Genomic DNA, 23,142 nt, shown 5'->3' with positions numbered 1-23,142 from the left:
ATAATAATAGCATAGAGAAACAATAGCATATAAGTAGATATCCCATGGTATAGGGCGTTTATGTCGTAACGTTTACTGTTATTACTATCAAGCTGATAGTTTCTCATATTGTGCTGTTCATACACTCTTACCCGGTCAAAACAGTAAATATCGACAATAATCGACAGTAATCGAGATAACAGTAAAAACTGCGACATAATCGCCCTATACCATGGGATATCTACTTACGCTATTGTTTCTCTATGATAATAGGTAGTGTATGTCTACTGCGAAAACATTTACAAGGTTGAAAGTGCAATATCCAGAAATATCCAAGGTGGGAATTGTCCAGAAAAATGTATGTTCCAAGATTTTAAAGTTAAATTCATCATGAAAATAGTACTCCAAATATCATAATCATGAAATATCTCTCTAAAATATCATAATCATAGTTTAGTTAATTCTAAACACTTTGGTGTAAGATCAATCCGATATCTCTCAAAATTACTGAATAGCAAGCTTTATAAAAATTTCTGTCAATAATGACCGCCATATTGAATTTTTCAATGATGTCGAACATTTTCGTTGTTTCCATCATCAATATTTTTATTTGGCTTGTTGTAACGAAGAGATTGAGACCATTTGCAAGTCTCTATCTTGAAATAGTCATGAAAAAACGATTTTATAGCTGTTCTAGTTTGTTACCTCATGCATATGGAAAAACGCACCAGAAATCATGCAGGGTTCTCTTTGGAGGGCTGGAGATGGAGAACACAATTATTGATGTACAGCGCATAAGGATATATCTTTTCAAAGCTGAATAAACGATCTAAATTTCGTATATATTTAAAATTTCTTGCACAAGGAAAGTTATAGGAAGAAATTTGAAAAAAATGAGAAAATAAGTTTTGTATGGCTTTTGAAGTTTATAACTAATGAAATATGCGTTTAAGAGGGAAATTTTACAAGAACTGTAAAGGATAATTTTTAGACTATTTTCGTCCAAAAAACGTTTGAATACCTTAAACGGTTATTGAAATGCAAGCGATATAGCAAAACCCTAAAAAATGTTGGCGGCCATCATGTTTTTGAGGTGTTTGCCTGTAATTTTCTCTTATCATTATGCTAGATAAGACCTTAAGAAGATATTGAGACATCTTCCACGGCTGTTACCCGAAAATGACCACGGAATGCGTTTTTCATGACATTATTTGCGCCCGTACTTATTACTATACAGAGGCCCAGTTGCACAACAGCCGATTAAATTTTAACCGTGATTAATTTCACGAGAACCAATCAGAGAAGGCGTTTTTGAAAAGACGGCTTCTCTGATTGGTTCTCGTGGAATTAATCACGGTTAAAATTTAACCGTCTGTTGTGCAACCGGCACAGAGACTAAACCGGATGAGAAGCTCTGGATAAGTCCCCTCTTTAGACAAGGGAAATAAAACTTGTTGGCGGGATATTTTGGTTCTGAATTGAAGAAGTTTTGTGGGGCATCACTGCCGGCTGTTGACGGAGGCACATGCGAAAAGTGCTTTGGCTCTTTCAGCATTCAGGTGAGTTTTGTGGTTGTGTTGAAGTAGGTGAGTGTCAGTGATTCGTACGTGTGAGTCTGTTCCCCGTTGTATTGTTCTATTTTGTTTTGTGCTTTGATCATTTGTCTGGAGAAAAAATAAGGTGAGTGGAAGCATTGTTAATATTTTATCATTTATATTTTTTTTCCAGGTACAGTAAATATTAAGATCTATATTATATCAAACATGGACCATAAAAAACGAGGATTGTACATAATCAAGTACCAGTGCTCAAGCCGGGTACGGGGTAACAAAAAATCATCTCAAGGTAATGCATTCACATTGACAAAAAATGTTAAGGTGATTATTATAATTATCATTGGGAATCGTGGATTGGACATAGCTTTATTGCTATTTAATGTCTGATTGAATAGTTTGATCTTAACTCATAGCACTTACTCATACCTAAAATTGGGAACTATCAATATTATTGAATTTATATGTTATGAATGAATTATTCAACAAAACAAACAAATAAATGAAAAATATTCACAAATTCTCATATATAGATTTGTAAAAAATGTCGGACCTACCGAAAGATTTCGTTGTCACAGTGAGTGATTAAATTCATTTATTGAAAAAAATTGATTGCTAGTCGTTCTTTTTAATAGGAAAAGAGTGATTTAATAATAAGCAGTTTGTGATGGAAAACAAAATTGAAGAAAAAAAATGTATTGGTCCAAGAAACCTTTTGAGTTCAACTCAAGAATATCAATGCGTTTTTTCTATTGTTATTTGGAGCCCCGACTCCTGTTTTGTGTACACTGGTCATCGCGTCATTTGAGCAAAACGCGTGACGGCGACGGCAGCGGGAAAATTTTTTAAGCTGTGAAGCTAATAATGGTTGATTTGTTCTGATGAAACTTTTGATGCTCCAAAGTTTTCAAGTTCCAATATATTCCTCTAGTCCACAGATCAGTCTATTAAAAAATCATATTGTATTGTCTTTTTAAATAATTAAAAAAATTATCTGTGCTAAAGATATCTGGGATTTGGAATATCTGGAAAAGATCTTAATTGCTTGGAATCGAAAACAGGAACATGTTGGAGTTGACGGCTGAGAAATAATATTCCAAGAAAATGCCTGCCTTATGATTTATATTATCAGATCTTATCGAGAAATGGAACAATAGACATGACAATAAGAAAGTATTGCTGAAAACGAGAAGTTCAAGCTTTGACTCAGAACCTACATAGATTTCCATACGTACACTTAATAACGTAATTCTGTATTCAAGTTCACTTCTATAATGTATTGTTACTTGAATGTATAAATGTACAATTCTTTATAGTTTTCCTTGCCACTCTGAAATGTAGGCTAAACTATGGAATATAAGTTCATTCAAAATTTATCAACTACCGTAATTGATAATATACATTCATTATTAAGGAAACGTTTTCAAACCCCCTAAAAACTTACTACTCTTTTCCTATTCGGCACTTCATTGGCATACATCACTTTATTATGAGATCTTACCAAACTGGTCGATATTGATTTTGATCACCTTATCTTCAAAACCGAATAGAATAATTATTTGCTGTAGCTTTAGTATACGGTAGGATAATAGTGTGGTTGAGATCTTTGGAGTACAGAGCTCTCAGCTTTGGGTTGGAAAAGCGGAAAGTAGTTGCGTGTTGAAGAGCAATGCGTATGCGTAACCTTATTATATGCTATTAGAATGAGGCTTAATCTTCTGACTGTCGTAATCGAGGTGGACACGAAATTTCCTTTCTTAGCTACGCAGTGTCAGCCACACTCCTCCTAGAATAAATTATATATTCCGTGATTAGGTCCTACAACTCGTCTATAACTTTACTGGTGTAGTAGTGTCTATTAATTACATGACTAGTTATAATCTACTCTATTTCTTGGACTTGGAAAAATCGTTCTATGACAATCCCGAAATCCATGCTATAGTCCAGTTTCAATGAATGTCAGAATGTCCATGCGAATAGAGAAGCTTCCCTAGCTTGAGTAGCTTCAAAGTGCAAATTAATTTAAAAATACCTCCCCACTTTCAAACTGACATATTTTGTAAAAAAGTCAAACTGTTTTTACAATGTTTCCAATACACTGAAACAATTTTTCAAGCTCAAAGTGTACATTGAGAGCGCGGGAGATGGTTACTCAGATTGATGCTGGAGGGATAATGATCATTGATCATCAGGACTGGTTACCAACCGGTTTCCAAGAGTTTGTTACCTTTGATACTCTGCACAGAGCGCAGGGAATTCAGTTTCTTTTCTCAGAATATACTTCCAGATTCCAGATCGTCGCTTCTTCCACTTCTTTCCTTGGAGGCGAGGAAGTTGAATCATCATCGACTTCGTAAGCCTTGAATCTTAAACGTTTTTAAACGTGTTAGGAGACACTTCTTTGGAGAGTGTGTAATTTTCCACCTTTCAAACTCACTTATGTTGAGTTGCAACAATCACGATCAAGTAATCAGGTGATACTACCTACTCAGTGTTGAACAAGGATTGAAAATGAACATGCAATCTGAATATTGCCCTGATGTAGCTACAAAAAAAAATTAAAAAATGGAGACTGGCAAAATATATCCTGATTCCTTCCTCTTTTGAAATGTATTGTAGAAAAAACTATTATAATGTAGTTTAAAGTGAGTTTTAAAAACTCACCTCAATATAATAGATTACCCACTGTGTAGCTACTGCGTCTTACAAAAATCATACATAAATGATTTATATCTCACCTCATGTGACATGGAGATCGATCGCATCACCATCCATGATGGAGATCGACCAATTTCTTATTCAGTTTTTATGATTTCTTCTGGAGACGAATGAATCTCGAGATCACTATCTCCTAAGAATATCCTATAGAAAACTCAGAGAATCTCATTACAGAGAATTCTCTCGATACTTCTTTCCCAAGAAACATATCTTTTTCAGTGTCTGATTCTTCCTGGATGAGAATTATCGACTATTGATCATTCAATAAATCAAACTAAATTTACTAGTAATTTATTATATCGAACACTATCAGTTCTGTCAAGATTTCATAACTCATTTCTAGAGCATTCGATATTATCCTGATGACTCCACTTTTCTGAGAAGTCTATAGATTAATATCGGATGTTAGCTGAAGCTGGATGCCTTCATAAGTTATTAGGGGATTTTTTCTTGAGATGAATTCAACCATTTTTGTCTCGATCACGTACTTTTAGGAGATGAATCACTTACTGGAACAGCCCTTCCAGATTATGTCTCACCTCCCCTTTTATTTTTTGAAAGTAGCGCTTTCCCGATTGTTTCTGGACAGCACTCGCTCACCATCTTCCATCTTCCCTGTCAGGTTTCGGATTAAAAGTATTACAGCTATTGTGCAGGAGCTCAAAACCTCCTATTCATCTTCTTTATAAGTCTTTAAATCTGTTCAATTTTTCATCTCAAATGGAGAGGAGAGATAAATGAAAATTTTGTTTAATTGAAGATATCTCATTACAAACTATTAACTATTAGTTGAACCCATCGCTAGAAGCCAGGACTGGGCTTATTTTTGTAACTCGATTTTGTGAATTTGATTTGATTTATCGTCTATCATTTGAGAGTAAGACATTTAGAAAATAATGTATTTGCACAAGAATTACAAACCACTTGATGATGATGAGGTACATATAGGCACACACTATATTATCGCCTTTTACGATATACCACAATCACAATACAAATCCTTGAATGAGAATATTTAAGCCCGCGATTAACCCTTCTAATAAAATTTGCCTTGTATGGTTTGTTAATGTATTGTCAAATTGTCATACTTGTAGGCTTTGCTCAGTATGCAAACATGCTCCATACGGGGAGAAGGAGGTTAATAGCTTCCTTGTTTAAAGCAAGATAAATGATTTGTCAATACAGTACCTACTCAAATCAATAATAATATTGTTCTGTGACAAGTATTCATGATTATAGTAATTGAGTACTGATTATAGTAATGGTACGTAAGACGTAACAGTAGTAATTGACTAGAGTAGTCAATTGTCTTGAGTAAAACAACAGTAGTAGTAGGCTAGATTATATTAATTGATAAACAGTAGTAATTTCCCTGTAAAATATCAATTCTCTAACTAATGAGCTATTTACGTTGCTCTTTTCCAAATTCTTCTTCTCATTCTACTTACTTTCTTTCGTTTCTTTTTCAGTTTCTCGATAGATTATTGGTAATCTTCAAACTCAAACTCAAGTTCAAATTCAACTTAAACTCTATTCTATAAAATATTCTCCAAAATTTTCTCTTGTTCTTTAAAAATTGTGATTGTTCTCTATCAAAACTAGTGATTCATGATTCATATGAATTCTCTCTTTCCCCATTATTGATTATGTAGTCTACTAGATTATTATTTATTTTTAACAAACTGTATTGTATGCATTATTTGAATTTATCTCAATCAATCTTTGGTTGTTATCTTATCAGTGTGTACGTGACCAAAACATTTTTTTATAATTGTTGAAAATGAACTCTCATTAGACGCTAGACAAACATGGTAATTTTGGGTATTTTCAATGCACATTATGCACTATCACGGATGTGTGATTTACATTACTCAGAACTTAATGCGTTTTACTGTCATTAAAATTCAATTATAAATTCAGAATAGTTCCTCATAGTGGGAATCAGTGGTAGTTGAAGTTTTATAGCGGAAGTATGCTTCGCTGAGCATCAAAAGATTGCTCTATGAAGTAAAGCATATACGAATAGTAAAGCATTGGTGATTGTTGTATGTTTGAGAAGAGTACAATGAGGCATGATTTATAAAATAATATACAGTATTATGATTTTTTTCGCCACTGGTACTTGAATCTCATTTTGCTTATACAGTACAAGCGCTTCGCTGGAGGCCAAATCTTGTTAGTTCGAATACAGAGCTATCTGCTATCTAGGCTCTGTAATTATGGTTTCAAACTAAAGATAGTCATACTGATCAGGGAAGTATATATAAATAGCAAATATAGGCTAGGGTATTTTGGTAGGAGAACGGAAAATTTTCAAATATTCCAACTCAAAGCCTGTATATAGCACAAAATTTAAAATGAAAATAATGGATTACTTGAAATTCAAGACGCTATAAAATTTAAAAACATACCCTAATTTGAAAAAATCAAACATGAATAGGATTGATTATCAAATAGTATTCTGATTTGAGAGATAATATCAAATAAAGTGAAATACAGTTAGCTACGTTGATAGGAGAGAGGGTGAGGGCCAGGAAACGACAATGTGTGATGATTATGATGAAGTTAGAAATGGTTGTCACATAACAGCTCCTTTTCAGTCCATTAGCTCTCAACCACAAAATGTGGCTAACCGCAATTTGATACTTGATTAAACAATTAATTTTATTTGGGCACATCAACGCTTCATGCAAAATTTCTGAAGTTCTTATTGAAGGCTGATAAATTTAATGTTGTTGGTTGATTTTATTTGGAAAAACCTTTCTTGCTATAAATAAGATGGTTAATAATCGAAAGTTGATTACTTGAATATGAAGAGGTAAAGAAAATATACCTTCAATATATAAATAAATTATTATATTATATATAAATATATTATTATATTATATATAAATATATTATTATATAATATATAAATATATAATAACTATACCAATATTTTGGTATATCATACCTCTATTGCGTCCAAAACATGTTCCAGATCCTGTTCATTTTTTTGTTGTTGAATTAAAAAACTTGTACGAAACATGAACTCCACGCACAATACACAATATCAGTGTGAGAATCGGAGTAACATGATACTGTAGTGACAGTATTCGAGTGGTATATTCAAGAAACCTATCTCCAAATTTTAATAGTATGCAAAATTCAACGGTGATGTTGCAACCGGTATTGAAGAATGACATTTACAAAATTATTCATTCAGGACTTTTCATTACAGAATTTATAGGATGTTACATGTGAGTGTATATTATACTCAATACTCCATTCGAATAATAATGTAAAGCCAGATTGGATCATAGTGATTGAATAATTACTATTTATATATTCGAAGTCTTTTTTCAATATTGCCAATTCGTGTCCATGAATATTGATGTGACTTATGACAACAACATTAGTCATTGCTATTTGAGAGATGAATTGAAAAGTAGGACTTGTAGTATTGAGAAGATTATAATAAATATCTTTCATGAGTTATTTGAATCATATGAAACTCCTGAACTAACTAGAAGGCTACGATATAATACTCACGTACAAGAGAGCCTGAAGCCCATCTGAGTCGAGTTCTCCAAGACATTCGTGACCGCTATCGTAATTTTCTCGATTATTCGGATAGAAAGCGCAGCTTGATTTTGAACAGCCATTCAATTGGTTCGATTATTATCCAGATCTAGTTGGATGCAGACATGTGTACACGAAACGCATAATTATTATGTAGCTTTGACCCTTTGGTTCAGTTGCCAGAGAAATCTCAACATTTTTTAGGGTGTTCCCAATCGATTCTTACTCACAGCTACACAAAGAATGAGATCATATAGTGTGTACTGTGCATTTCATGTAATTTCAACAAGAGTTACTATTTGAGAAAACAACTCCCAAGTATGATCCACTACCTTTATTCAAATGATCAATTTGCAGAAAAGTTTGAGGAAAATTTGTGGCTGAGTTCAATGTTGGTCTCGGTAGTATCATGAAACCAGTTTTCGAAAAAATACTATCTATTTAAACGAATATTACTACTTATAGATTTTTTCTTATTTCACATATACCTACTATTAGTTGATTAACAATTTTCGTTTGAACGTTCTGAAAAAGTAATGTTCTCTCTAATATTCTCTAGAAAGTAATCAGTTTGAAAAGGTCGTAGCCCTTTTACCCTGGTCACGGAATTGGTAATGTCAATTAGCACTGTATTAACTACATGCAAACATGCAAAATGATAGGGAATGATAACTAATTAATCTGGAAGAAGAATAATATGGCGCACACATAAGAACTTCGGGTTAATTTGTTAATTCAGAGTGGCCTACTTTACCTGAACGTGAGCCGCTTTGAATAAATTATTTTTTCCACTTCAACCATTGTAACCAAGTGTAAAATCTGCAACTATGCAAGGAGAATGTCGAACTTTATTTTGAATTATTCATCAATTGCAGTTGAGAATTAGAAAGATCTGATATTGAATTAACTTATACCTGAAATTCATACATGTGTTTCTTTGTTATTTGCTGATCGATAGTAATATTGTTCAATTAATAGTAATATTAATCAATTTTTTCATAGTCATATAGCTGTAAAATGTTAGCTGCTTTTCACATTCGTTCAAAATAGAATCAGAAATCGATCGATGAGACTTAATGCAATTTCAAATGTAAACTCAGATTTCTTACTTGAATTCTGTATTATTTACTCATATAGCTGCAATTTTAATGAAACCTCAGATTATTCATTAACCAATAGATTGTCTGTTTTCCAAGTTATGCGTATCACAGTAGATAAGAGCTTATTATTCCTCTTGGAAACTGAACAGTATTTACCTGATTTTGTACTTAATTTACATGTCTCTTCTTAGCATGTATAGATTTTCATTTCAATATATGGTAGAAGCATGAATCATGATATAAACTATCATAATAAAATATTATGTGGCACACTACTTTCATTGCCATGATAATATTTTTCTTATGACTTAATTCAATAATATTCACAAATCAAACTCTAAAAACTTTCAGGGAAACTTTCTCTCTTCTTGTTGGTTGAGAGTCTCTTACGGGTATAGATCTCACCTAGCCTGAAAAGCAGGAGCTGTGACTCAAAAAGTAAATCATATCTCTGTGGACAACCAGGACAACCACAATCTAGTGATTCGAAATAAGCAAGCCAATAATCTGCTTCTCTCCGGATACAATTTATATGAACCTAGACGCATATTCTTATCTTCTGAGGTTGTTATTCCAGTAAATTCAAGTGACATGAACTTTATTTGCAGTGCGTTTTATCTGTTGTACTGGCAAGGGAGTGGTTTGCCTCGAGAACATTTGAATTTTACGAGAACGAACGAATGGGTAAAGCAAAAAGGCATAGCCTTGGCACGCCTGCTGTTGTTCTCTTTTTTTACTGTCATAACTTCGATGACTTGAGCGCCTCAAATGAATAAGTCTGTTGGGTGAGGCTGGCAAACATCTTCCAAATAGGCCTTCGCCGCAAACTAAACAGCAAACATAGATCGCAAAGACTGGAACTAACAATAGAGTCAGAGTCTTTAAAAGTGGAAGAGAGTTTGGAGAGACTGAAGAGGGATAAGGATGTGCGGGTGAGAAAAGGAAAGAGGAAACGGAAGAAGGGAAGTGGTGGATAAGCTGGACATGTCTGTCTCGGCGGCAGGAAACTCGGAACAGGTGAACGGTTCGTTCACCTGAGCACTCACGCACGCACGCGCACTACGCACACACACACATTATACGCACAAGCGCGTAATCAACATTGAACTGTGCGATAGAAAATACGCCTGACCGTGACCCGCATTGAAAAACAATAAATTTAATAGCTCTTGTGACGGCTCGTGCATTAGTCCCTCAATTACATCCTTCCAAATCCACTTAGCCAAGTTCCATCAACACGCTCTATTGATAATGCTCACAACATACGCCTCGGACAGGTGTTTACATTGATAACACTTTTCTTTTGTTTCGTGTGAATAGATTTTTACGAAAGTGGGCTGAGTTTTATCGGTCAATTTTCATTAGCTATTGCTAACCGTGCTTGATTAAAATAGTGCCCTAGATAGCTAGTGGAAAAGCTATACAACGAAAATAAATTTGAGAGGATCCCTTGATAATGTTTTCTGCAAATAATCATAGCCTACATCTGTTGAAATTTCAACTAATTTGGTTCAATTAAAGATTTTGTCCTGAAATGTATTCTAATTTATTTACAAAAATGTATTCTAATTTATCTACAAATAATTTATATTAATAGAATGGAAGTAATTTCTCATTAAGAAAGTCTTATGAGGCTTGATAAATTCATTCGAAATTAATTTTTGGATGACAATATTAATTTCTCATACAATATTGTAGTCACTATCAAATAATTTTGTGATCACATTGCGTTGGAAGCTTTTTTCAAGTCAACGACGGTAAAAACTGTGGAAACTCTATTTCAAAAATAATACATTCTCAGAGAGACGGGAGAATTTATATAGTCAAATTTTTTAGCATTTCTACAAAAGGGCTCAGATTGAGAGATTATTTCTTAAGTACTAAATTATTCCACCATTCTACCTCAGCGTTTGTGGCCAGTGCAATGGATTCTAGAAAATGATGGTGTTCTGGTTGTTAACAGGCCAAACATGGTAGCGAACAATCATCAAAGTGATTGATGATTGAAGATGCCATCACCAGCTCTGCAACACAATAGAAGCCTTACCTGCAATCTTGCTCTACAAGTCTTATCTAATGATGTTCACCATCTTCTTCACCCCTCTAGACTCTATAATTAGTTTGAATGAAGCTAACAACATTCGCATTGGGATAGCAGTAACTGAAATATGTGAAGATCATTCTTCCTTACTGATCAAAGTGTAACACTTCTACGTTTCTGAACTTCGAACAGAAGGTCGTGAATTATGAACGCAGCTCCTTCGATCATTATTATTCTATTCAAATATGGTGACTCTGTGATTGAATAGGGTTGCTTTGAAGTCAGTCGACTGGAAGACTTACGTAAGAGGATCTCATTGCTTATTCCGTATCGGATTTGAACGTAACTAGAAACGTTATGCGTTTTCGGTCTGTTCTGTTCAACGGTCAATGTACCATTAAATTAAACACGGATAAACGTGAAATACGGTATTTCGATTTGCCTCGTTTGATTCGATATTTTTCTAGTATTAGAGCTCTGTGATATCACGCTCTGATGTCATAATGGAACATACAAATTGATCTTGATATGGTATTGAATACGTTCCATGTAGATGTAATATAATTTCTGTCACCACTGTAATAGAAAGCGATCGGGATAGAGTATAATTACCAACCATGGAATGGAAAACTCATTCGAAAAAATATCATATAAGTTTTATTCGATGAACATTAGGCTATATTCTTCTAGAAAATAACTTATTGGTAACACAACCTTATCAAGTTGGTGAAAAGTTTTATTAAAAATTCGCAGAGAAACTATGCACCATGCAATTAATATTATAGTCAACATGTTACTAAAATGCTTTTATTCTATAACATACCGTACTTAAAAATACTTCTCTTCATCACCAGCTCTTGCAGAAGTTCAGGTTACAGATATATTTTCTCTTGGATACACTGTAAGGGTACATCTTCCAATGACATATTATATTATACTGTAGAGAATTATATTATATTATATAGAGATATGGAAGCATATAACATTCAGTGAATAACTCTTACCCAAATCTGGCAGATTGTTTATCATAGAATACGATTAGAACCGTTCTACTTTTGTCATGATGCATGTGCTCCAATAATTTAATTTCATTCAAAACAAATCGCATTCTTAGCGTCGTCTGATTGTTACAATGTTGAAACTTATCGATAATGCAGATCTCTCGTCTTTGAATGCATGGTTAATTTTCTGCCGGAAGCTGTCAAACTCTTCTGTTACAATGGCGACTATAACTTGCTTCATTCCTTGAACACAGCTATCCCAATAATTTGTAACAATCTAAGCAGATTCGCTACGGTATTTGCCTGCTGAAATTTCTCTTCTGATGCTTAGTCGACAATGATACTCAGGTCCAGTGCTTTCCCTTTGACTGGTCAAGAAGCTGACTAAGTTGATGAAGGATTGTAGTTATTCAAGCAAATAACTGTTTTGTTGAAAGTGAATCTGAATTGAATATTAATTACATTGATATAATTGTGAAATGGTGTAGTGTAATTTGCCTATCATAAGTACGTAGGGGCATCTGGCTCCTGACCGTATCAATGCCATTCATGCGACAGTTTTGTTGTAAATCCATGTCTACAATTTTTTGAAATGGCACATTAGAGTTATTTTATTAAAAATTCTCTGCAGAAACCCATTTACAAGACCCATATAAGTTCTACTCTACACATTTCTCTTCCATCGAGTATCTGTCTCTTTATGATTCAGGAAGGAATGGCGATTGATTTAGACTACAAAAATAGGTCGAGGAACGCCCTTCATTCAATCATTAGTGTGACAACGCTGTGTTAATATATAGGCTGCTATAGGTAATATATAGGCTGCAATAGGCACATACAACGAGTGCTTTGTTCATTGGTGAGAGCTTGGTTCAATTTAAGAAAGTGATGACTAAATTCTAGCAATTTAATCATTCATCATGAATAAAAAAGTGAGCACTCAATACGATGAGAATGCTTACTTGCTTTTATTAATATTTCAAGTGTGATATCATCGACTAAAAATGCACTCTTAGAAGTGGAAAATAATATATTGCTTGCTTATAATATTGCTATTTCGTAATATTCACTGTTGGTATTCATTGAATGACGAGAAAATTGCAACAGGTTCCAGAGAGATAGGTAAAATGATTGGGTGGGAGATTTCATTGAGAGAGACGAGATCTGTGAGTGGAGGTGTAAAATTGTACATGAAAGAATACCAAATCGTCACTGAACGTTGAGAATGGTAGGTTCGATTTAGAAATGACATCATTGTCAAGACAAGGACATACGTTAGGATTATTTTCTACTTGTCTTTAACGCCTTTTCAACTCAAGCTGAAAAGGCAGCAGAAAAAATATGCTTCTATGTAGGCCAATGGATTGTTTGGGAGCCTGAATACAAGATTGTCTCTTTCTATGGATGAAAGAGAACAACAGATAATACTATCAAGCTGTTGTAGCGTGGAAAATTGCTGGTTGAGTAGAAATTGCTTTTTATTTTATGATACTTGATAAGATTCATGCCCGTGAATGGAAAATAACAATCCGTATAGGCAAAGGTAAATAACTATACAAATAAAAATCCGTAAATAACAACGGTTTTAAAGATTAACACGCCATCAACATTGTAAAATCATCATTGTGAAATGAAAGAGATATATCAACTCATTGATTTATGTTCTTATATTCTATCTGCAATAGAAATCATTATAAGTAACTAGCAGAAACCCGTGCTCCGCAAGGATCTATTTAAAACTTGACAAACTGAAAACTTGACGTAATGAAATTTTGAAGAATTGAAAATAGGCCTATAACCATCCTTGGTTAATTAAGAATCTATATGCAAAATTTCAAGTTAATTAGTCCAGTAGTTCAGACGTGATGATGCGTTGAACATAATTTTCCTATCCTGTACGTGTATAAGCCAGCTCTTTACTTTATTATAGACTAGCCGTCAGGCTCGCTTCGCTCGCCATATCCGTCTAGCCAGGGGGCTCCGCCCCCTGGACCCCCGACTGGATCGTCCAAAGATGAGATCAGCGGGCTCGCTTCGCTCGCCTGCATGTAGACCTCAGCAGAACCTCTGTACCGAATTCTGGACCCCCGACTGGATTGTCCAAAAATGAGATCAGCGGGCTCGCTTCGCTCGCCTGCATGTAGACCTCAGCGGAACCTCTGTACCGAATTTGAACGTATTATGTCAATTTGATCTCGAAAAACACCTGTTACTATATCGGCGTATCTTTGGCGAACAAAATTCTTCCACCTCAGCTAAGCCTGTGTACTGATTTTTTTTTATATATTTCCATCAATTATTGAAAAAGGTGAGGAAACGCAGAAAAGCTGAGAGAACGCTAATTTTGGGCATATCTTTGGTGTTATTTCAAATTCCTTCTAACACAACATTATTGCACCCCAGCTGAGCTTCTGTAGTAAATTTGAACATTTTCTGTTTATTTGTTCTCGTTAAAGCTGGAAAAACGCTAAAAAACGCAGATTTTGGGCGTATCTTTGGAAATTTTTCCAAATCCGTTCTTATTGCTCCTCTAAAGGGCCAACTGAACACACCTACCAAATTTGAAATGTTATGTCATATTTTTATCATTTGCTAGGACGATCCAGTCAGGGGTCCAGACTAAACGTCTGGCTAAACGGATATGGCGAGCGAAGCGAGCCTGACGGCTAGTAATATAATATTCCCAGGAATAGCTCTGATTGATGTAGCAGTACCCAATCAATTTTTCCGCGATAAATCAGGTATACTGGATGAATTGGTATTTAGGAGGTCCTGGATAAATGCATTTCAATCTTCAACTTGGTGCCAACCTAACAAAGTCAACTCAACTTAATGCCAACCTGACAAAATTTTTAATTTAGTTACCAGAACAACTGTTTTGAAGAGGTACTCTCTCTAGATTATAGTTCTGTATTAACATATGGTATGGACATTTCAATTATAATATTTTAAGATATTGGAATAAGAAGAATATACATGCTAAATGACGAACTTTAAACACTTAAAAACCACCCTTAGAGTTAAAATATCGCCAAAAGATTTCTTAGTGCGCCTCTAAAGGGCCAACTGAACATACCTACCAAATTTGAACGATTTGGTCCGGTAGATTTTTAGTTCTGCGAGTGAGTGAGTGAGTGAGTCAGTCAGTCAGTCAGTCAGTGAGTGAGTGCCAATTCGCTTTTATATAATATATAGATATAGATATAGTTAACGACTGCAAGAGATAGTACTGTGGAACAGAATGGTGGTGAAACTATGATAGCACCATAAGTGTCTCAAACACAATAGTAGGTACTACATTAAATTTTTGAAAGTGATTTTAAAAAAATGTTAAAACAACAGAACTGAAAGTTGTCAACCTTATCATTCTACCTCCATTTAGAGAGGCTTTTGTTTGAGCCGAATGTAAATGAATGTCTTTTTGTGTGTTTGTTTGTTCCCTATAGACTTGAAAACTACTTGACATAACGGCATGAAACTTTGGGAATATGCTGTGTGAATATTGGGGATGGTATCTGGACAGAAATTTTAAAAGGGGGTTAAATAATAATCATTCATTAATCCATTTTACTGACCTATGTATTCAAAATAATAATAATAATAATAATATAATAATAATAATAATATAATAATAATAATAATAATAATAATAATAATAATAATAATAATAATGATGATGATAATAATAATAATAATAATATTTTATTGTCATTAAACTTAGAAAAAAAGCAATAGACTACGTCACAATCTTTATTTGCAGACACATTCAACATATACATATATAATGTAAAGAATAAAAACAGGACTTTACAATAATAAAATACGCAATACATTTAACTTAGAAATGAATTCAACCATCATTTAAAGCTAGGAACTCAGTGGTAACATAAAAGGGATGTCCAACCAGCCACTCCTGAAGCTTACGTCTAAGAACGCTGATGGGATAGTCTTTCACCTGTCTTGATAGCTTATTGTAGCTTTTGATCCCAATTACTTCGTAGCTCTTTGTTGATTTCGTCAGTCGGTTAAAAGGTACATTTATCATTTCACGATGCCGAGTGAAATGCTCATGTATGTCCTGCCTACGTTCAAGGTGAGATATATTGTCAATTGTATACAGTATAACTGTGAAAGGTTATAATATGTCTTTTGGGAGAGAGTTTGCAAAAATATTCTATCATAATTTGTCATTCGTCATGAGGTGGTATCGTAATCGTAATAATTATAAAGTTTCTATGCCAATAATTGAGTGATGAGGAACTATATCAATTTCGAAAAGTAACCAAGCCGAGTGAAAAAGTGCATTCACTGATAATACACTATAGCAATATACTTTTGACCTTGTAGCTTGGATGATGTTCAGTTACCGAAAAAACTTATCATTGCATTACTGTTGATTATAAACGACAAACAGCACTAATTTCATGAGGCTATTCTTGTACCTAGTAATAGGAGAAGTTCTTGTTTTCGATCCGATCGATCTATAAAAATAAGGTTTCTAATAATGAAAATTTATTTTTTTGAAAAATTAGATGACTGTATTTTTTGTTCAATCACAGAATAGCCCACAGAAGTTCAATTCCAAAAATCAAGCTCCTGGATCATAAATGGCATGCTATCAATCAATTCATCCAAGCTTTGTTAGGCTTGCTATTTTTCATGTTATACTCTACGATTGAATACCAGCTCTTATTATTGAATTTCTCGTAGACATTTCATATTCTAAAAAGAAGAAAGACTAAAGAAAAATCTGAGAGAAGCTCAGCTTGATATTGTGAGAAACTATCACTATTCGAAGACTTTCCAATGATCAAACTCAGAAAACTCTTATAAGGAATTTAATTCTTCGAATGAATTGGACTGGATGACAGTGTTTAGTGTTTGGAGAGGACACCGCACTTTTAACGACGCACGAAAAGCTATGCAGGGTCAGAGATCACTTAAGAGAGTAATGACAGCCGCAACACCCACGTGCTTAGCGTTTTCAGTCCAGGACATCCTTGACACTCAACACTCCACTAGTCTTTCTGTGCAATAGCACTCACTCCACACCCACTGGCAATTCTCGTAAGAGCACATCTTCAGCAATACTGCAGTATTTTCTGTCCTTTTCGGCAACGAGCTCGTATAAGCAAAAACCTAGTCGCTAGGTCACTGCACATTCATTGAGCTGAAAAGGTTTACAATTTCAAAGATCCAAATTATCTTGAATACTGTAATTGTTTGTTATTGTTATTGCTGTTTTATTCAGCATAAATATAAATCACAAACTTGTAGACAAAAAACTTCTTGTTACAGTCAGTTACGAGTGATGAGTGAGAGACGAGTACATATTTTGTATTGGTGTGGATAGCTTCTGAGACTGTAGACTGTTGCACTGTGTCTGAGGATGCCTTCCACCATCTGGGATCTTCAATTCTTCATGAGATTTAAAATTGAAGTGAGGATATTCTAATTTTTAAATTTGAAGCTTTTCGTATTTTTCAACTTGAGTTGCAATAATTCTTCATTATTGGGTTCCTTTTGCAATTTTGTTGAGATAAGTTTGAGCCTAATGTTACGAAAACTAAGTCTTCAGTTGAACAGCGATCGATAGAGTGATCCTCCATCAAGCGTGATGTGTGCGGAGGATTACGCTGTAATATAGTTTGAAACTATAAAGTTTAAACTAAACTACTTAGTTTGAAACTTGAAAATGAATGAATATATTATAAACATTTTCTAATAAAAAAATATAATCATCTACTGGATTCGTTTCTGGTGTTTCAAATCTCAACGTGAAACTTTTGAATGCACATCTTTCACTCTTTCAGTAAAGAGTTTTTAGAGGATGCCTAGGGTAGGCCTATATTCATACGATGAAATTTTTCGGGTCAATTGAATCTTTACTAAAAGATTCACTCCAAGCCTTGCTAGCACTCACATTAAACTTCTATCTCATATGTTTCCAACCCTTAATTAACCAATCTGTTGAGGAATTACGAGAAGGCGTTTAGAAAATTACAGCTGTCTTCACATAGAAAGAGATCAAAAGAACGCAGGAGTTCAGAACGCAGTAGGTCCATTATGGTCCAGAGTGTGGCTCGCTGTATAAAAAAGCCTGTAATGCATTCTTTTCTTCCCTACCGAATTCAGACTGTTCATCACAGCTAGTAATTTGGATAAATTTGTGTAGCCTTCCAAGTAACGGTTGATGTGCCTCCGGCTGGAGGAGCTCGTTAGGGAAAGGACTTGCTTTGGCCAGTATAAGCGTCGGATGTATGTTCCCTTCAGTTGACTTACTAGCTGTCATAAATCATTACATCGAAGTATTTTTGAAATCAGTCATCTCTGATTGGCCAAGTAACTTCAATATCATTTCCTTTCCCTCTCACTCTCTCATAGCAGAGAAAACTTCTGTAATTCTCCTGTTTAATTAAAACTTTTTCTGTATTCTGTGCTCATAGTCATATAGTCATTCATCATAGGTTTTTTTTCAATAGGCTATCCATTTTATAAATACGAAAACAATAGAATTGAATTGAAAGTTTTCAATTTTCATTATTCAATCTAAACCAAGTCCTCACTAAAGTAAGTACTTGAACCGTAAGAGTACCTACTAAACAAGAGTTCTGGAAACGATTGTAATACTTCTGACTTATTCACTTGTTTAAATAATAATAATAATTACAGCTCAGTCTGACTGCCCAATGCTACTTCTGGATTCTGGAAGCAGGTGCCAACATGATTATCTGTTGCTGATTGATTGATTCAATGTTATATTATTATGCCGCATCTACATATTATTTGTTTAGTAATTATAGTCCAGTGTCCAGTCAAGGAAGGGTTATAGAGGGAAAAGTTTGGAAGATAATTTTTGACCCCGCAGTTCTGTTTAGGGTAGTAAGGAGGTAAACATATCGAAAGTCCCCACCCCTAACCCTTGTGCTTAGGGGGTGGGAGTGGTTCAAATGTACTATTTTTTGGTTTCTCGCATATAACACGACAGATATGAATCTTATGGACATAACTGTTATACAAAAAAATAAAGCTCACATAATTTCCTACAATATTCATATTCTACCATTCTTTATATCTTCTCTAGTTTTCAAGATATCCGCTCTCAAAGGTGTAAAAAAACACGTTTGCCTCCATTTTTTTCTATTTTTGCTCTTATAGTTTTTTTCAAAAATGGATGGGAAAAATCCATGCTGATTATGAGCTTATAGAACATTAAATTCTCTTCAATTTGATGTATAATTTCACACTTTTACGCATTTCCCTACAACTGTTGCAGCAGCTTTAGTGTTGAGTGTGAAAACTCCAGTTTTGCAACAATAGACCAATTGACAAAGGAATTTGAAGGGAATGTTTTGAACCCAATTTTTGACTTTTCAGATCTGTTGAGACTAGTTAGGAGAACATATCGAAAGTCCCCATTCCTAACTCATGTGCTAAGGGGATAAGGGTGGTTTAAAAGTTTCATTTTTCAGCCTTTTGCTTCCACGCTCATATCTTGAAAACAAAGCGTTGAATCGACATAACTAACTATTCCAAAATGAAGCTTGATAAATTCTCTACACTTTTTGTTCAGTGCAATTTTGTGATATTCTCAACAGTTACCGAGATATTCGCTCTTGAAAGTGTGAAATTGTTAGAATGACAGGTTTTTATCCAATGTTTGGCTCTTTCGGGGCTTTAACTCTTTAAAAATGCATCATAAAAACTTATGCTTATCGTAGATTTTTGTAGAACAATTCTCTTTGGAATTATGTATTATTTCACTATTCCAAGTTTTCCTTCCATTGTTATAGCAGCTTCAATGTAGGGGGTAAAATTTTCATTGTTGCAACAATTGATCGTTTGACATTGACATTTGAAGGGAGTGTCTGTGACACTATTTTTGACTTTGCAGGTTCATTTGGACTAGTTAGTAGGTGAACATAGCAAAATTGCGCATCTTGATCCCCTCTGTTGAAGGTGTGGAACCGCTGAGTTGACACTTGTTGCAGCAATGAAAATTTCACCCCCTCTATTACAGCTGCTATAACAATGAAAGGAAAACTTGGAATAGTGAAATAATACATCATTACAAAGAGAATTCAATGCTCTACAAATCTACGATAAGCATTAGTTTTTATGATGCATTGTTAAAGAGTTATAAGCCCCGAAAGAGACAAACATTGGATAAAAACCTGTCATTTTAACAATTACACACTTTCAAGAGTTTTGACACTCAACACTAAAGCTGCTGCAACAGTTGTAGAGAAATGAGTAAAAGTGTGAAATTATACATCAAATTGAAGAAAATTTAATGCTCTATAAGCTCATAATCAGCATGGATTTTTCCCATCAATATTTAAAAAGTTATAAGAGCAAAAATAGAAAAAAAATTGAGGCAAAAGTGTTTTTTTCAAAAATGTCACACCTTCAAGAGCGGATATATCGGAAATCAGTGAAGATATGGGAAAAGTTGGTAGATGAATATTATAGGAAATTATGTAAGCTTTAAATTTGTATATAACAGTTATGTCCATAAGATACATAGTTTCCGTGTTGTATGCGAGAAACAAAAAATAGTACCCTTGAACAACCCCCCCCCCTTACCACAAGAGGTAGTGTTGGAGGCTTTTGATATGTTTACCTCCTTACTACCCTCAACAGAACTGCGGGGTCAAAAATTGTCTTCCAAACTTTTCCCTCCAATACCCTCTTTTGACCATTCATTGCCTGGACTATTAAGCGAGTGCCAACTTAAATAATAATAATATTTTACCGCATCTTAGTGAAATTTGACAATAAAATTAATTAAATAATCAATATTACATTCAACTTGATGATACTAAAAAATATGAATTGATGAGTGTTTTATTAATGAGTCCATGTTCGCATCTCGGGGACTTGTCGCAAAGGTCGCTTAAAACCTTGACCAACACCAATTAATTCATATTCAATTAACAATTGATATTTTAAATAAGTCTCTGCCAATTCACATGTTAACATTACTTGTGAACAATGCAATTCAAACTAACAAGGTATATCGATCAATTCAAACCACTGTGATGTATCATGTCATGTTGATCAATGTAAGGTTTCATACTACTGTATTATAGTACTTGAATTATACCATGTACCATGACTTATTGATTATTATTATTATTATGAACTATAATTATAGTATAATAGCTCGATTTCCAATTTCATGGCTTTTTCATTCCAAAGATAAAACTCTTCGTATCTTCAATGCAAAATAATCTCTCCAGTGGACTAGGGATGAACCATCTATGTTTTGATAGCAGACCTTCATCGAACTGCATTCCATTAATGCTGTAAAATTGAGCAAGCGAGTGCCAACTCCAACATGTGACCTCTGCTTCATGCCTTGATTCCTGTATGAACTGCTAATAACACACGTTGCCTCCTCCTGTCACTTGGATGACGCCAACGGTGAATTATCACCTCCTTATTGAAGTAGATGACGTCATAAAGCCAGCCGAGCTGCGCCCACCGAGATGTTCTATTTTATGTAGTGATGTAATAAACTTGTCCATTCGCTTGCACGATACAATTGCACAATGCACATCACTGTACTCTTTCAGGTCATGTTTCCAACAGTTGTTTTCGTAGCAGCCTCATAATTTCTTGAAATAGAATTGTGGGAGTGAATCTCCCCTTGGACAACAGAGTTTATAGTATGGCTACAATAATTAATTATTGGAAAATGTAACAGAAATATTATAATATATTATAGAGAATATAGATACAGGTATGTTACAAATAGGTTAATAATATACAAAGTGAGTCATATTTATGGGAACCCCTAAATAGGTTGGAGACTGTTGTAGATATAATACTGTAACTTTCAGGATAAGTTATTGATCGAATACTCTACCTTTCGACGTACAACTGGATTTCAACCCCTCATAAGGAAGTGACTTAGGAGTTTTAACTCGAATATTTTAAATATAAACACCCATCTTTCCAACGGTATTTTTGAAACAAGAAAGATGGCATCAATAAAAGTTCTATGATACTTGTATCCGAAATGGCCGCTGATTGAAGTTTTAGTTTTAAAAGAAATGAGGGGTTGAAACTCAAATATTATAAATGTAAACACCTGTTGTGTGTCACATCATTTTAAAGGCCTTTTTGAAACAAGAAAGATGACATAAATAAAAATGTTCTATGATACTTGTATTCACAATGACTGCCGATTGAATAGTTTTTTCGATTTCCTTAAAAAACTAAAACTTTAGCCGCTTCAATCAGCCGCTATTTTGGATACAATCATAGAGCTTTTTTTATCGATGTCATCTTTTTTGTTTTCAAAAGACCTTTAAAATGATGTACCACACAATGGGTGTTTACATTTTTAAAATATTCGAGTTAAAACCCCTAAGTTACTCCCTTATGAGGGGTTGAAATCCAGTTGTACGTCAAAAGGTAGAGTATTCGACCAATTTTTTATCCTGAAAGTTACAGTAGGCTAAGAATAAATATCTACAACAGTCTCCAACTTATTTAGGGGTTCCCATAGATATGACTCACTCTCACTCTGTATATGCGTAACTTATAGATGAACAATTTCCATATTTTTGTGGAATAGAAATTCAGTGATGCTTCAGCTGTAAAGATCATACGTAATTCCAAAGCCACCTGAGATTGTATTCTCATGCATTGGTTCATTCATATTCTTCATTCGAAAGTAAAACATTCATCTCATACGTTTCAGTCTTTTAAGAGGCATACTCTGCTACTTATACTGTACTCCTGTATGTTTCTTCCACTATAAATACTAGCAGTTCTGTGAACAGTAGACCTCACGCAGTATTCTCATCCACAAGTACCTGATTGAAACTATAGACCTTATAGAAATACAGCAATAGACTGGCTTCTCCACACATCTGTGTAATCACTTGTCAGCTGATTTATGATGAATCAGCTATAGTCTTATTTTTACTCTAATATTGGCGTATGAAGGAGGCTCCTTTTTCCTTTTATATTATCCTTGAAATGCAAAATTTCCAAAAACCTTGTATATACGTCGACGCGCAATTAAAAAAGGAACATACCTGTCAAATTTCATGAAAATCTGTTACCGCGTTTCGCCGTAAATGCGCAACATATAAACATTTAAACATTAAGAGAAATTAATGCCAAACCGTTGACTTGAATCTTAGACCTCACTCCGCTCGGTCAATAATTGCTAG

At 34.3% G+C, this 23,142-nt stretch overlaps 1 protein-coding gene across 2 annotated transcripts in view; it reads left to right on the top strand.

Moving 5' to 3' along the window:
* Positions 1-1,491: 1,491 nt before the first annotated feature.
* LOC111045438 overlaps positions 1,492-23,142 on the top strand; it is a 56,263-nt gene continuing 34,612 nt past the window's right edge. The window contains exon 1 of one of the 2 annotated variants that reach the window (XM_039423950.1): positions 1,492-1,659. The gene's annotated coding sequence lies outside the window, so the exon portion shown is untranslated. The remainder of the gene's footprint in view (positions 1,660-23,142) is intronic. The other variant, XM_039423949.1, reaches the window with a different exon arrangement.

This window comes from Nilaparvata lugens, chromosome 3 (assembly GCF_014356525.2).
Source record: "Nilaparvata lugens isolate BPH chromosome 3, ASM1435652v1, whole genome shotgun sequence".
Lineage (NCBI taxonomy): Eukaryota > Metazoa > Arthropoda > Insecta > Hemiptera > Delphacidae > Nilaparvata > Nilaparvata lugens.
The sequence above is the reverse complement of the archived record's forward strand: the minus strand, read 5'-3'. Positions and strand labels throughout refer to the sequence as shown.